The sequence below is a fragment of the Phoca vitulina genome, unplaced genomic scaffold (genome assembly GCF_004348235.1).
Source record: "Phoca vitulina isolate PV1807 unplaced genomic scaffold, GSC_HSeal_1.0 scaffold65, whole genome shotgun sequence".
Lineage (NCBI taxonomy): Eukaryota > Metazoa > Chordata > Mammalia > Carnivora > Phocidae > Phoca > Phoca vitulina.
The window spans coordinates 11,615,199-11,632,100 of record NW_022589768.1 but is presented as its reverse complement, the minus strand read 5'-3'; the positions used below and the strand labels follow the sequence as shown (position 1 = coordinate 11,632,100).

At 40.4% G+C, this 16,902-nt stretch overlaps 1 protein-coding gene across 6 annotated transcripts in view; it reads right to left on the bottom strand.

Annotated features, from left to right (window-relative positions):
• CHD2 (chromodomain helicase DNA binding protein 2) overlaps positions 1-8,056 on the bottom strand; it is a 134,696-nt gene extending 126,640 nt beyond the window's left edge. For 2 of the 6 annotated variants that reach the window (XM_032391992.1, XM_032391985.1), the window contains exons 1-2: positions 5,555-7,593; positions 4,892-4,978 (exon numbers count right to left, since the gene is read on the bottom strand). The gene's annotated coding sequence lies outside the window, so the exon portion shown is untranslated. The other 4 variants (XM_032391984.1, XM_032391986.1, XM_032391990.1 and 1 more) reach the window with 4 other exon arrangements.
• Between the last annotated feature and the right edge of the window lie 8,846 nt (positions 8,057-16,902).

Here is a 16,902-nt window from a genome sequence, read left to right as displayed (position 1 = left end):
GATAAATAGAAAGGAAATTTTAGACAAAACTTCAAACTACTTTTATTACCAACTGTACAGACCTACTCAAGCAACACTAACCCTTTTTAAAATACAGTTGATAACAAAAGTATCATATCCATGCTGTTCACTAGTTAGACAGAAATGCCCCATAAACTAAACATGGAAAACTATTTCAAATGCCCTCTGAATAAAGGTATGTATTTTTTCAGTCACTCTGCTCTTAAGTATGATTATAATAACAACATGTAGAGCTATCAAAAAACTGTTTTAAGATCAATATTAAAGTGTAGTAATTTGGGGTGCCTGGATGGCTCAGTCGATTAAGCGTCTGCCTCCCACTCAGGTCTTGATCCCAGGGTCCTGGGATTGAGCCCTGCGTCGCACTCCCTGCTCAGCAGGTCTCCTTCTCCCTCTCCCCCTCCCCCTGCTTGTGCTTTCTCTCTAATAAATAAATAAAATCTTTTAAAAAGTGTAGTAATTTAAGGATACTTAGCACAATAAAGATTTTATTTATTTGACAGAGACAGAGATAGGGAAAGCAGGAACACAAGCCAGGGTAGTCGGAGAGGGAGAAGCAGGCTTCCTGCGGAGCAGGGAGCCCAATGTGGGGCTCAGTCCCAGGACCCTGGGATCATGACCTGAGCCCAAGCCAGACGCTTAATGGCTGAGCCACCCAGGCACCCCAGGGATAACTTAGGATTTAAGTTACCTACTCAAATGCTGTTCCAAGACTAAAATTTCAAATTTTCAAATTATAAGGCAAGTTTCTGATTATACTACAAAATCTAAATCCCTTTAGTCATTTTGACTAATCATAATCAACAAATACAGCAAAGATTTGCTTCAAAATTACCTTTAAGAGTTAAGATGCTATAATATCCTCCCACCAAGTTAACAAACGAAACAATTTACAAGAAACGGCATTATTCATTTAAAGCTTCCAAATTTATCTGACCTTAACAGGGAATATAGTTTGTTAACAAAACAAGTACTAAATCAACCAAATGAACTCAACTGATTTATAACTCCTAAGAGAAAGGTGGAATTGACTTTCATTGGTAAAAGAAATGTCTGAGGGAAATCCTTCACAATGGTCTGACAATGTGATTAAAAAGCTACCTGTAAGTAAGAGTATGGGCCTTGGATCTCACTTTTGCACCACTTCAAAAATTACTGACACCAATGTAATCTACCATACCATCTCCTCCCCCAAAACTGAGAAAGCAGTACTCTGCGTTCCTTTAAGAAGGGTGGGGAAGAGCCAAGTTTGGCTTAACCAGACTATAAAAGTTGGTAATTTTGCTCATATTCCTACCTATCTTTAATAGTTTGCAATATTATAGATTCTCATTTAATAGGTGTAATGTACATTTTTTTTTTTTTTTAAGATTTTATTTATTTATTTGAGAGAGAGAGAATGAGAGACAGAGAGCACGAGAGGGAGGAGGGTCAGAGGGAGAAGCAGACTCCCTGCCGAGCAGGGAGCCCGATGCGGGACTCGATCCAGGGACTCCAGGATCATGACCTGAGCCGAAGGCAGTCGCTTAACCAACTGAGCCACCCAGGCGCCCTGTAATGTACATTTTGACTGCTGGTCCTTTTATATTAAAAGGCAAAAACTCTTATCTTTATTAGCCCATTTGTGCTTTTCTTAAAATATAGATTTTGTCAACTTTTAACCTGTTAAAGTCCTTAAAACAATTTTTACATTTAAATTAAGAATAAAATCTGAGAGCACTTTGAAATAAATATGAAATCTTCCACAAAAATAAGGTACCAATAAAGTCATTAACATTCATAAGTCAACTCAGAAACCATTAAAGTTAAGCAAACTATCTTAATCATCTAAATTAAAATGATTATGATTACTATGTAGTACACATTAAGGGTATAAATTGCTTGCTTGGGAAATATTCATTATCAAATAAATAGCTTAATTTCAAAAAGCAAAAGATTGTTTTCCAAAACACAGATCTAGCTTGTACAATGTACAAATCAAAACTTCTTCCAGTTGTAGGAAACATGCCACTTGAATGTTATGAAAACAATCAAGTCATATAGTTTTTATTTATAAACTTCAGAACATCCTTGAATTTAAATTGTAAAGGTTAATTACATTCAGAAATAACAGCCAATTTGAAAATTAGAAGTTTGTATTGAGCCACTCAACCCAGAAGGGGAAAGTAGCTGGTAAAATGAGAATATTTATCTTTGAAGCATAAAAATTTCTTAAAGGAAATTAAATCAATTATGTCAAGCATGTAAATGCTAAATCCTCATTTATAACTGTGATAGCCAGATGCAAATGTTACATTAAATACACTAAATTTTAAGTATATTTAATAATTATTAGGGGGAAAAAAATCCAACAATGTTTTATTGCAGCATTCTAAATTTCACTTGTTTAAATACAATTTTACACCTTAACTATTTTTTAAAATCAGCCTTCCAACATCTGCATTTATATTAATATTTTGGAATGCATACCATCATGAAAGTCGGGTACAGTGTATCACCCGGGTCTCATGTTATTCAAATCCATTCTTCACAGAAACAGCATACATAATTTCTAAGGCAAAAATTACAAAACCTACTCTCCAGTTGGTATAAAAGAGTAAGATACTCCTTACTATTATTTTTAATCACACAATTAAGGGCTAAAAGTATCTTAAGAGATTAGAAACTCCGAATATTTTCTATAGGTTAGGAGACTAAGGTCTACAGTGAATGTCAAGATTACAGGGCTAGTCTACATTTAGAAGTTCCTCTCCTGATTGCTGAATCACAGTTGTATTCTCCACTCTATCACATACACCTCTCGTTATTGAAGATGGAGATGTCCTCTTACTATCTTTTTCCCCTTATGTCTCTCAACAAAAATATCTCAGGGGAGAAAAAGTATATTAATTGGTTGTCCAGTCCAAATTTTTAAATAATCAAAAAACTACAAATACCACTTAATTCAACTTGAAAGAAAATTTATATTCAAAGTTATCTATATCATATAATATAGCCGCTAAGTGTCATACCATAGTTCATGAAAACCTTGTAATTAACTACGGGCATGGCTGCTTTCATTTCTGTGGAATTTCAGGTACTTTTTAAAATAGTACCATAGTAACAAATGCAATGAAACCTAGTCACCAATTCAATAGGTGATTTTTATGATTTAAAAGTTCCTTCAAAATGCCAAAATAAAAACAAGTATTTAAGTGTCACTTTGGTTCTCAAGCAAAATATGGTAGTAAATGTTACTTTTTTAATGAAATTTGGTAATTTAAAATAGTTTCACATTTATATTTGCCCTCACGTGTCCATTACTTTTGTCCATCAAATATATTGCCCATTTTCACAAGCCTGGCCCAAGCAGCAAATATCAGAACACTGAATGTAAGCATCATCATGAAAGTTGAAGTATATGCAAGACCTTTTTAAAGTGTGATTTGCTATAATCCTTTATCTTATTGGTGATAAAAGGGAAGCTGTACTCCATTAGATTGAGGATTAATTTAGAAATTACTGTATCATTTAGATTTTTTTTATATTTATTGATACTGGAGTAAAAAAAATAAAAATAAAATCATCATTTAACATTTCTAACCTTCAACCATTCATTTTTTATTTTAATGAGTCAAACTGCACCATTGGTAGCCCATTATAAATTTATTGCTGATTTAAACTTAAAATCACATTATACTTCACATACATTTGTGTCTAAGAGGCCCAATTCTCAATTTTTATAACAGTGCCCAACCACATCTGAATACTAATCTAATATCCTATCATTTCCATACAAGAAACCCTAACCTTGGCATTTGTGTTAAAGGTTAAGATGAAAAATGTTTGATTTTTTTTTTGTATGATGTTAGATCTTTAAAAACACTATACTTAAGTCTTAACATTTAGTTTTCTTTTGCATACTAAAATAAACACAAATTTGATCAAATTGCAAAATGAATAAAAAGAATTAAGGTAAAACAAATGCAATAAAAATATTACCTTTATCACCTACTTCAATGAATACAATAAGCCAACACCAAGATATAAAAGATTTTCCACATTTCAAGGACAAAGATAAACTTGCCTTCATATTACTTATTTGGCTATTCTTACAATTTCCCAAGATAGCTCTTACTATATATACATATTTCCTCTGCTAAATTCCTAACATCAGCTTGACAGTAATTTCCACATTCAGTGTTAACTCATAAAGAACATTTCTTGAAAATTATGAGCAGACGTATTTTTTTCATTCACGTATCTAGTTTTAAGGTGTCAAAGTATCCCATACATGTTGAAAATTATTTCTTCCTTTTATGCTTTAAAAACAATTTTACTAAGCTATAGATTATAGATGCTTTATTCTAGTTTCCTGTAAGATAACTCATTTTAGTACCTGTTTGAAAACAAAATCAAAAATAGGTAAAATGAATATATTAAATCTATTAGTAAGAACTGAAATATGAAAGTGTCTTCACTTTTAAAAATATAGTTCTTTTAAGAACTGGAAGATCAGCAAATGCAAAATTCTAGGGCATTTCAAAAACATGATCTATGTCATCAAAAAAAAAAAAAAAATGGCTAAAGAATTTCAGATTATAAAGACATGATTCTGATAACTCAACTACTGATTTAACCATAATCCTGAAGCAGCATATTACTAAAAAGTACTGACTGTCTTACTGCTCTGATATAAATTACGTGTATCAAATGTTTTAATAAAATACAAAAGTGCTTTGATTTAAAGTAAAGGAATTTGATGGACTTTTTCCTCATCTCCTTTTCGAGACAGTCTACATTTTATGTTTCATTGACAAACTTTAGTTGTTTTCCTACTCAAATGTTGGTAGCTATTAAATTTAAGATGTTGGATAAAACATTTACTTACTTGCTATATAAAATAGAGACTTTTGCAAACATTTCCTTTATACTCAAGGATAAAACTCCATGGGTCTCAGTCTTCAAAATGGCATACCTTTTGGGAGGAAAAAAAAAAAACACACACCAATATTCTAAACAATTTATTGATGGAACAACAAATAACAAGTAGGAATGTTTTACAACTTTTATTATGTAATTGAAAACAAAAACTAAAATCTATGCTCACAAAACTTGATTTTTAAAATGTTCTTCCCTAAAATCTACTATGAATACTAACTAGTTCAAATTTTCCAATAAATTCATTTCTTTAAACACTTAAAAAATTAGTTTGCACAATACACTAGAGCATTAAAAAGAAAAAATGTATCTCTGGTTCATGGTTTTTCTCAAAATATAATCAGTCTTTTCTTGATCCCAAAATTAAACAAAGGCTTAAGAGACCTTCAGTATTTTAAACTATTCAAAAGGCACATTAAGTTACAATGGCTAAGCACATATACTCTTCATTCAATGGAGAGGTTTAAAGGCTTTGTAAAATTATTTCAGATATTTAGTTTACTCATACTCATAATCACTAACTTACTGGAAATATAAATTATCAGACAGCAAAATAAAAACCAAATAGGCTTATTTTTATGTGAGAAAGTAATAAAAATTTACCCAGGCTTACCTCAAATAAAAGAGCTGTATTTGTTCAGAACCATCATCAACCAAATTTAATTTTAATCTTGTAAGTTACCTTAAAAAAAAAAAAAAGATGATATCAATGTTTTGATTTTTAAACATTTCTTGGCCAAAGTTTCAGTGTGATGAAACAATGAGAAAATATTCCAAATACATGATCTATGGACAAATTTAGGGACGGCTCATCGACACACCACCTTTACATTTAAGGTTGCAGTTATTTATCTCAATAATATATCAATCTTTGTTTTCCTCATCTTTTGGTGGCATGGACAAACACTAGATATTAAGGCACTGATATTAAATAAACTACAGAAAATTCACATCTTCAGACAGATTTAGGATTATAACCTTGTTTTTTATTTTTCTTTTGATGCCAGGCAATACACAAAACAAAGGAAAAGTTTACCGTTTTTAAACACTAAAATCATCTTAAAATTTCCATTACCATCTAGAAATAGCTTTTACACTTATAAACAATTAAAAATTAACTCCTCTAGGAGAAATTAGTGAAGTTAAAATGGCTACTGGTTACTTTAAATTTTTAAACCACAGTTATTTGATCTCACCAAGTGGGATATTAGCTTTGTCTTTTAAGCAAGTCTGAAACATGTAGTTAGTATCTATGACCTTTATTCAATTTCAAACCAGGGTCTTGAACATTTTCAGTCTCTCCCTTCCCCCATTTCTCCCGTAAAAAGATCTTATGAGGTTAAACTGCTAGCAATTATTTTGCATTTCACTATTCAAAATAGGAGCCTGAAAAAATAGATTCAGAATATACATTTAAAACTACTTTCAGTGTTCACAAATTTCAAAAATGTTGTTTTGAAAAACCAAAACTGGTACTCAAGATTCTGTAAAATCAAGATATGCGCAACTGATGTAACATGTAGCACTATATGAATGCTATTCAGAACATTAAACAATTTCACTGACAAAAATACCTTCAGAAATACGGTGATTACACCAATAACTTCCATTTTCTAGGTACTACGTAAATCTGCCCAACACTATTTTTACGTAGATCTGCACCTTTACAACACAAGAGCTACCGCAGAATGAAGACAAATATATTCTAAAATACACAAAGATTTGAGCATTTGTGGTTTGTTCTTCAAACCATTCAACTTAAATCCCCTCTCGATTTTTTAAACTCACAACTATACAGGACTCTGCAAATTTTTGAGAAAGCAATATTTATTATTAAAATACTGTTCCGTTTTAAGCATATCTAGATTTTTATGCATGCAACAAATGCAACAAATATGGCTCCTCTTCATCGCCCATTACCGAGAACAGTCCTACTTTAATATTTACACTACGAGAAAGTAACTTCACAAAGCGATTTGGCGTCAGAATATTCCTTTGTAAAAGTTTTGTCGACCATGGCTTGTGCTAACATACATTATTTTTAAAAATAATAAAATGATGAACTTCAACTTTTAGAAGTCCAGGAACTGATCCAAGTACGTTCTAACATTCAGGTGTGGTACAGATAACGGCTCCTTATGACCTTTTAAAAAGTACCAAACAGTATATTTAATCATTATTCAAACATCAGAATGTCAACTAATCTTGGCGTAATTTGTCGCTAAAATAAACTATCTTAATCAAACGTCATCGTCTAGCATCCAAATTACAGCCTATTTCCATTAAACAGCCTTGACGGTATAGTAAACTTATCTTCGTAATTTCTGAAATACCAGCGGCACTTCTCCAACTTGCATTTTTAAAAGACAACCTTAACGTCATAAAGGTTTTAAGAAGCAGCAAGTACCTTCAAGTACCTTCTCATCTGTAACACTGCAGCCGTTTTCAAAATCGGCTTTGAAAGAGTTAAAAGCCAACACCCAAAAGGAAAAAAAAAAAAAAAAAAAACAAGTTTTATTTTTGTTTAAACGTAGTCAGGCTTCCATTGTTCTTTTAAATTCGACCATGAAGATGAGCTCCCACCTCGCCGGAAAGAGGTTAAAAAGCTCCCCCGTTGGAGAACCTGAAAGGGATTTCTTTTTTCCTTACCCTAAATATCAAAATAACTCACCCGGACCGAAAGGGGCTCTCCTCGCGCGGTCCCCTTCGGGCTCCCGCCTGCGGTCGCCCGCCGCCGCCCCTTTCCCGGCCGGGCCGCTGCGGGCAGCGAGGCCGCCCCCCGTGGGGTCTGCCGCGGGGCCCCGCGCGCCCCCCAGCCCCGACCCCGCGGCGCCCGGCGCTTCCCGCCCGGAGAGCCAGCAGGCGACGCCGGCGGGGCCGCTTGGGGAGGGCCGGCCGGCGAGGCCAGGCCCGCCGCCCCCTCCTGCTCGCGCGCTCAAGGACATTTTGCTTTTCCTCCCAAGGACAAAGGACAATAAAAGGAGCCGGGGAGCCACTCACCGGGTCCGAACGCGGCTGTCGGCACCTCCTGGTCGCCCGCACCCGCGTTCCGCGCCGGGCCGCCCGCCCGAGCCTCCCGCCCGCTCCGGGTCGAGCCGCCGGGACCCCGGGGAGCGTCCCCGGCCGCTGCCGCAGCGGCGCTTTCGGCGTCGTGGGCCCGGCCGCCCCGGGAGCCTCTGCCAAGGGCTCCGACACCGGCGCGCGGCCCATCTCGCCTCAGCCGCGGCCGCTTCGCTCCCGCGGGCCTGCGGGCCGCCCGGGCGCAGCTTCCCGCCGGCCGGCGGGCCCCGCGGCCGCGGCGGAGCGCCTGACAGCTTGGGGTGCTGCTGCCTCTCCGGCCATCTTGTGCCGTGTGTGTGTGGTGTCTCTCTCCCGTCTCCTCTCTCGGCTTTACTCCCTCCTCCTCCTCCCCCCCGCCCCACACACCACACAACATGGCCTCTTCGCTGCGGCGGCGGCTGCGGCGGCAGCAGCAGCTCCGCCGCGCTCCTGCCCGCTCCCCTCCCCCACCTTCCCCGCCTCCCGCCTGCAGCCCCATGTCCCAGCGCGCACGCGCGCCGCCGCCCGCCCGCCTCAACCATTGGCTCCGCGAGCTTCCTGCCACCCCTTCCCGGGAACAGCCTCACGCACGCTCGCAGGCGTCTTCCTCCCTCCTAACAACAACTACTTCGATACTATTGGCTGATTCTGATCCCACCCCCTTCAGCTGCCGCCGTGCGGATAGGCTGACTTTAGTGCCACTCACTCCCCTTAGGTGTTTCTGGTTTTCTTGAGGGGCACCAGCCCGCGATTGGCTGGTGATAGAACCTTTGGGTTTGGAGCTGGACTGTTGCTTTGCGCCCCGCAGTGCGGACCCCTCCAGGCTAGCTGGTGAGGGGTGGCGGGGGGGGCGCTTCCTGGCGCCGGATAGGCCAGGTTAGAATCATTAGTACAGAGACTTAGAGATAAGGACCTCACTTCTGGAAAAAGCTCGGAATTCAGTGTTTCTGAGCTCAGATTTTTGTTTTCTTTTTTTAGAAAAAGGAAAATGACTGACAGGTTGACGAGCAAACAAGCCATATCTCCTCAGCTGTAGAGCTCAAGGTTTTTCTTCTAACCAACCGGTCCTTCCCTGAGGGTCGCAAAGTCAGGACCAGTGGTTTTACAACCAAGCGCATCCCCCTAGCCCAGTATCCAAATTGACTTGCCATTTACTTGAGGTTGGTAAGCTTCCTGTTACCATTCACGTGAGACAGCCTATTCATATGTCCAGTGTCCTTTGAATTTAGTGAATCAGTGTTTCATAATCCTGGTTGGGCCCGATACTACCCTTTTGGGTAGTATTTGTTTAAAGGGGTAGTTTTAACCTGAACGATCACAGTCTACCTGTCCAGCCTTCTCCCAGAGAATGGGGCAAAACAAACTTAATTTACTTTTAGAAAATCTCACTTTTTTTCACTAGGTCTTCCAACTTTAATCTGGAAGCAATCTAGACAATCAATAGGAATAACTGAAAACCCAAACTTTTCTGAAATGGATGAGAAAAGAAAAAGTGGCTTTCTCCCACTGCCAGCATTTTAGAAATCTTGCTTCTTTTGGCAAGGGACCTCGAGAAAAGGAAAGGAACACTAGAGGCTCTTAGTTTTAACAGATTTCTTTTGAGAGGCTGGTTCTTGGGGCAACTCTTGAATTCCCTTGAGATGCTGCCCCTGGGTTAGACTCAGAGTATGTTAAATATTCATCAGGCCTAGGAACTAGCTCTGGGCCTTCTTTTAAAAATGGCACAGCTATTAACTGGCTTGGCTCAATATGGCATCAGGTACTTAGGGCAGAGCGAAGACTAGAACCTTAGTCTCCTGACTTACAGATCTTGGGTTCCTTCTATGCAACCTGGCCACTCTCCTTAGCAATATAGGTTGAGCTCTAAGTGGGCACACAGAAAGAGTGCTTCTTTAACTGAAATTAAATTTTCTCCATTTAATCTCCAGGAGACATTCCCCTATACAGTCTAGGTTTGAGCACTATAGACCTGCAGCAAGACTTTTTTTCTCTGAAATAGTCCCACCCTGAACCCTTTTTCTTCATGCTTCTTGGTGTGTTATTGCTGTGCTATTGTGCACTCCCCTTTTCCATTCTTACCACTACCTGAAATCCATCTATGATTCTGCTTTTCCATATTCTTCACCAAGTACTCTGTGCCAGCAAAGCAGGCCTGAACAGGCCTTCATTAAAAATAGTAATGGCTGGGGACGCCTGGGTGGCTCATTTGTTTAAGAGTCTGCCTTTGGCTCAGGTCATGATCCCAGGGTCGTGCAATCAAGCCCCAGGTCGGGCTCCCTGCTCAGTGGGGAGTCTGCTTCTCCTTCTCCCTCTGCCCCTTGCCCCTGCTCATGTGCTCTTTCACTCTCCCTCTCTGTCTGTCTCTCAAATAAATAAATAATCTTAATTAAAAAAAAAAAAACAGTAATGGCTGAAAAGCATTGAGTTAGCTTTGTGTCAGGCATTGTTCTAAGCCCTCATCATAGGTTAACTCAGCATCCCTATGAGAGACTATTATTATTCCTCTGTATTATCTTTATTAGGAAACTGAGGCTCAAGGAGTTTAACTTGCCCAGGCTCACAGTGCTAAGACACACCAGAACCAGGATTGAGCCCAGGTGCTCTGGCTCTAGACCCATACCCTTTTGCCTCTCCCAGGTTCTTTTTGAAGACTGCCCCCTTGCCAGATGGGTTCAGTAGATCCTCTGTTGTGCGGAGCTGTCTGATTTGCCAGCTGCCCCATCCCCTACTTCATTGAAATGTTCCACCTTCAGAACTGGGCTTCCCTCCCATTGGGAAATGTCAGATCCATTCTATCTTAGTTCCCAGATGTGGACCCCATGCTGCTACTGTCAGTCTCCTGGCCTGCCACCTGGGAATCCTCTAGCTCTTGTTTTAGTCCATCTTTGATAGTGGACCCCTACAGCTCAACTGTGGGGTGACTCCCTTTTATGAAGATACACCTTGGGCGGCTTACATAAAACAGCTTGCTTCTCCAGAGTTTGCATCCCACACGACATCCTCTTCAGAGAAAGCCCTCATCTGCCACGTTGAAACTTTATTCCCTGCCACACATGTCAATCATGATTTCTTTTGCCATATCTTTACCAGGTCTTTAGCCATCCCCCTTAAAGCTAGACCAGGTCTGTCCTAAATTAAAAGCGCCTGACCCTGGAGGACCCCATCCTATCCCCTGCACGGTTCCTTTTTGTGCAAAGTGATCTGCCAGTGAACAGAGAGGAGCTCCCTCCCTCCTTCCCCCAGTCACACTGGCTCCTATTACTGCTGTTTCTTTACAGGCTAAAATAAAGAGCCCTTCACCTTGGCTCACTTAAAGGAAAGACCTCTGCGTGTCTTCTGAGTAGTTGTAGTCCTATATAATTGTGACCAAATGAAAACATGGATGGACAGAGAATATTTCTGTAAGGATACAAAGATCTGTTTACACTGGTCACCTCCAAGGAGACCTCAGAGGTAGAGAATGGGGTGGGAATGTCACTTTTCCCTTTCGACCCATTGGTGACTTTTGAAATTTGAGCCATGTGAATGTATTACTTTTTTGAAAGAAAGAAAGAAAAGGAAAGAACAAAATTCAAATAATCTGCTGAGCTAAAAACTGACACTATTAAGAAGGTAACTTTTTTTAACTTTTTAATTGTGACGTCTGCATTCGTTATAATAAACACTTTTTTTTTCCATAAAATAAAGGTCACCCAACACTCAGTACCTCCAGGGATGGGAACAGCACCTAAAATGTCCCTGGTTGATGATAAGGATTCTTGATACATAAAATGAGGACAGCAGCTTTCAATCCCAGTGTAACATGGCCTCACACACTACAGAACAGGGCTCCTCACCATGCCCCCTGTGCCCTCCTGTCTTCATGTGGGAATTAAAGAGGCAGAGACACCAGTGAGGTCAGCTTTTCTCCGTTTTCCGTCCTCCGTGTCCACCTTGGCCTGGGGTGTCTCAGATGATCAGCCTAGCTCATGATGGAGACTCAACAGAAACCCAGGATGTCCTTGACTCAAGTCAGAGACACAGTTTCAAATACAGACCTTTCCAGATTCCTGTAGGTCTGTTCCCGCTCTCCCTGCAGTTTCCCTTGCTGCTTATATTCTGCATGATTTACATGCAGACTCTGTCTTCCTTCTGCACACACTCCACTCCCTCTTCCCATGTGGCAGTCTTTCTTTCTTTTTCCCAGGGTACTTCACACATGGCATTGACGTTCATTTGATACTCAAAATATCATTTCCAAGCACAGTTAGAATCATGTGCTCAATAATGAGCTTCTTCCATGTTTGAGGTACTGTTTTATAAGCTGGGGATGCCGGGGCACCTGTTCTCATGGAGCTTACATTCTAATGGGGTAGAAGTCCATAAATAAGAAAATACCAGGTAGTGATAAGTGCTATAGGGGGCCTAATTTCAGATGAGTGGTCAAGAAAGGCCTCTCAGAAGAGGTGATATTTAAATTGAAGCAGGAAGCACACAAAGGAGGCGGCTATGTGTATAACTGCATGTGAGTTTCAGGCTAAGATGGCAGATGGTATGCATACGACTAATTTTGCTCTAACCCAAAACTGCTCGAGACAGATTTTTTTAATTTTCTTTCTTTCTTTCTTTCTTTCTTTTTCTTTCTTTCTTTCTTTCTTTCTTTCTTTCTTTCTTTCTTTCTCTCTCTTTCTTCCTTCCTTCCTTCCTTCCTTTCTTTTTCTTCCTTCCTTCCTTCCTTCCTTCCTTTCTTTCTTCCTTCCTTTCTTTCTTTCTTTCTTTCTTTCTTTCTTTCTTTCTTTTCTTTCTTTCTTTCTTCTTTTTATTTTTAAGTCCTAAACCCATAAGGAAAAGAGAACAGGAGAAGAGAAAAGAACAACACAATTTCAGAAGCTGGAAAGTAGATGGATGAGTGGTAACTGATTTAGCAGATCTGAGAAAGCTGAGCTGCAACCCGGCTTATACTGGAAATACCTCAAAAGGCTCAGAAACTCCCAGAACCAGGGATCATTGGGCCTGAGGGGAGAGGAGAAGGCTAAAATAAGAACTGAGTGAAAGCAATTTGAAAAGCAGTTGGATCCCACATCCCATCCCTGATCCCAACAGAAGATTGGAGGTTTATCCTCCAGGGAGAGTCTCTGGTCTAGAAGATGCCAGGCACACCGAGGGCATAGGAACCACAGCAGAAATGGGGGGATCCAGAGGCCAGATATACACCAAAGGCAGAGACTCCAGCTATCTTGCACCACTTGGATCTCAGAATGCTGGCAATGTGATCTTCACCTTCTAGATAAGAGACTGGAAAACACTTCTCAAGGAATCTAATCAATCTATGAGGAAAGACCCATGGAGGCTGACACTGGGGGATCTACCAACAGATCCAACCAGGTCACCCTTCAGTGACACCCAGAGGGCCAGACACCTTGTGTGCACCACTTCTAATCCTCTTGGTCTCACCTCTTACTCTGCCCACAGTTGTAGCCACTGTCCCATCAAGTTCCACACAGCTTCCCAGAGCGAGTGCAATGGTTAAGGTCATGTGTCAACCTGACCAGGCTGCAAATTGCCCACATATTAATCTTTATTTCTAGGTGAGTCTGTGAGGGTATTTCTGATGAGATTAGCATTTGAATTGGTACACTGAATAAAGCAGATTGCCCTCCCCAATATGGGTGGGCCTCACCCAAACTGTTGCGAGCCTAAATAGAACAAAAAGGTGAAGGAAGGGAAAATTTGCTCTCTCTCTCTCTGCCTTACTGTTTTTGAGCTGGGCCATTGGTCATCTGCACTCATACTAGAACTTACGCCATTGGCTATCTTGGGTCCCAGGCATTTGGACTTGGATTGGAACTACACCATTGGCTCTTCTGCATCTCCAGTTTGCAGGTGGGAGATCATGGGACTTTTCAGCATCATCACATGAGCCAATTCCTTATTTCTATATCTATCTCCTATTGTTTCTGTTTTTCTGGAGAACCTTAACTAATACAGCAAGCAAAGTCTCACCTCAGCCCTGAATCTTGCTTTCTGTCCCAAAGCTTCTTTGATATCCATGTGGGTCTGCAGAAGCTCTTAGCATCAGCATTCAGGCATATGCAACCCAGAAATTCAGGAAGATAATGTCTGTGGAGCTATCTTTGAGGATAAATATTTCCCCTATTTCATCCCGGGAGTGGACAGTCTAATTCCATAAGACCCAGAATATCCCATGGAATGGAACACTAGTCACTACAGCAATAGCCAGCTGGATAACACATTTAACACTTAGGTTGGCTTTCTCTCTGTCTTTTTTCCCTCCCACTATCCCTTACTCCTGCTTGTTTGGATTGCTTAACAAATGCACTACCTCCATGTAAGTCTTGGGGGGCTCTGCTTTTGGGGAAACCTTGGGTAAGATATACAACAAGGTCTGATCCCACACTCAGAACTTCTAAATAGCCTTTTCAACTGTACTCTTAATCATGAGCAAACAGCTAATGCCAAACAGCTAAACAAAGCTTCTCACATGAAAGATAAGGACTAAAACCAGCAACGGGGGGGGGGGGGGGGGGGGGAGAGAAGTAACGAAGGAAAAACAGATCATGCAGGGAAAAGACACCAAAAAATAAATTTAGAAAATTATCATCAGTATTTTCAAAAGGAAAAGAGATGATGTTGCATCCATGAGAAAAGGAAAGGATGCCATAGAAAGAAATAATTCAAAGAACCAAAAAAAAAAAAAAAAAAATTCTTGGAAATCGAAAACATTATGTCAGAAATAGAAAACTCAGTAGAAAGAATGATAAAATTGGAGAAAATTCACAGAAAGTAAAACAAAAAGACAGAGATGGACAATAGGAGAGAAAATTAGACAAGTCATGTAGGTTAAACATGTGAATAATAGAAACTCCAGAAAAAGGGGGAAAAAAGATAATAAACCCAAAAGAATCACCAATTAAATAATTCAAGAAAACTTTCCAGAAGTGAACAATTTCCAGATGGAAATGGCTGATCAAGAAATAAGACCCACAGATGAATATAAACACCAAGGGGCACCTGGGAGGCTCTACTGAGAGCCTAACTCTTGAGCATCTAACTCTTGATTTCAGCTCAGGTCATGATCTCAGGGTCATGAGATCGAGCCCTACATTGCGCTCCACACTGGGCGTGGAGCCTGCTTGAGATTCTCTCTCCATCTCCCTCTGCCCCTCCCCCTCCATGTGCGCACACACACACACACACACACTCTCTCTCTCTCTCTAAAACACATGCACGTGCACACACACACAGAGACACACACACCAAGGCTCATCATTGTGAAATTCCAAAACGCGGGGGCGGGGGGGGGGGGCGGCAGGCAAAGATAAAGATTCTACAAGCTTCAAGAGAAAAGAAAAGTCATGTACAAAGGACTGGAAATCAACAGTTTTGGGGTTCTCAAGAGCATGGCTGGAATCAAGAATATAGTAAAGTAACATCTTCAAAATGCTCTGGGAAAATGATTTGCGACTTAAAATTCTATACCTAGCCAAATCCTTTAGTAAATATGAGGATAGAATGAAGGCCATTTTCATGCAAAATCTCAAAAAAATGTTACCTCCCATGCATGCTTTTTCAAGGAGCTGCTAGAGAATGGATTCCACAAGGCATTAAACCAAAAAAGAGGAAGTCATAGGACGGAGGAGAGCCATTGCATAAAGCAAGCAAAGAATCCCTAGATGGATGGTGCAGAGAGATTCCAGGATGTCGGGACAGTGTAACCCAAGAGACAGACATGTTGAGGATGGCTTCATCCAGGTGCTGCCATCCATCGGTCCTTCCTTTTTACCTGAGGACCAAAGATACAGGTGGACCTGACCCAGATTCTAGTCTGTCCATGACCTATCTTGGACCATATATTGATAAAAGATTTTCTCTCCCCCATAAGCCTGGCCACCCTAGATCAGCTGAAGACTCATGTCTTCCCCCACAGAAGTGATCTGCTTTGATCTACTGCTAGGCCATGGGGAGGTTAGAAACAGATAAAACCAGAGCGGCACACTCCCCTACCCACATAACTGCCACGCATCTAACACCTCCTCCTACTATTGCCCTACCCATGCCCTGACTAGGCTGCACTCTGTTTTCCCCAGGATTCACTCCTGACATTGCCTAGGAGACATTCTGGTAAATTCCCAGAGAAGCTGAAGTCAGACTATAACCTAGGGAACCATTCCCTTTGTCTTCTAGGAGACTATCTGACTCTGGCAACATTATAGCTAGGTGTGTGCTTGCTACTCAGTTTTTCAAAACTAAATAACTATTCAGGGAGACCTGTGTAGCTGATTTTTTTTCAACTATAAATAAGAGGAAGAGAACAATTAATTCTAATTAATTCAAAACTCAGGAAGATGGGTAACCTCTGATGGGGGAGGGACACAATCATGAAGGGGTACCCAGGAGGCTGCAAATGTACTGTTAACAGTTTATTTCTTAACCCGAGTTGCCGTGCAGCGTGTGCCTTTGGTTATTGCTATTTCCCTGTATGTGCATGCTTTATATACTCTTCAGTATGTAAGAACATTTCATAATTTGATTATAATTCAATTATATTAATGATAAGTTTTAAAATAATGATCCAACCAGGAGAGCAAAGCCACTGAAAAGGACCTAAGGCAAGAACAAACTTGTTTTATACCAAAATAGTGTTTGAGGAAGGCCAGCCTTGTGGGATGGGTGAGCTAGGAATTATTGCAAGTGTCAAAACCCCTGATTTTGCCCACGATGACTTTCTGTCCAGTGTTTTCTGCCACCACCACATCAGCCCAAATCAGTTGGCTGTAGAATGTTAAGGTGAGACGTCACAGGAATGGGTCAGGGGACCAAGAAGGAGAAAACATCATAAGAAATAAAGGACTCAGGCTATTTATAGGAAGCTTTCGTGGTAGTTACTACAAAGTGAAGGATCCCAAGATCTCATCCCATCCC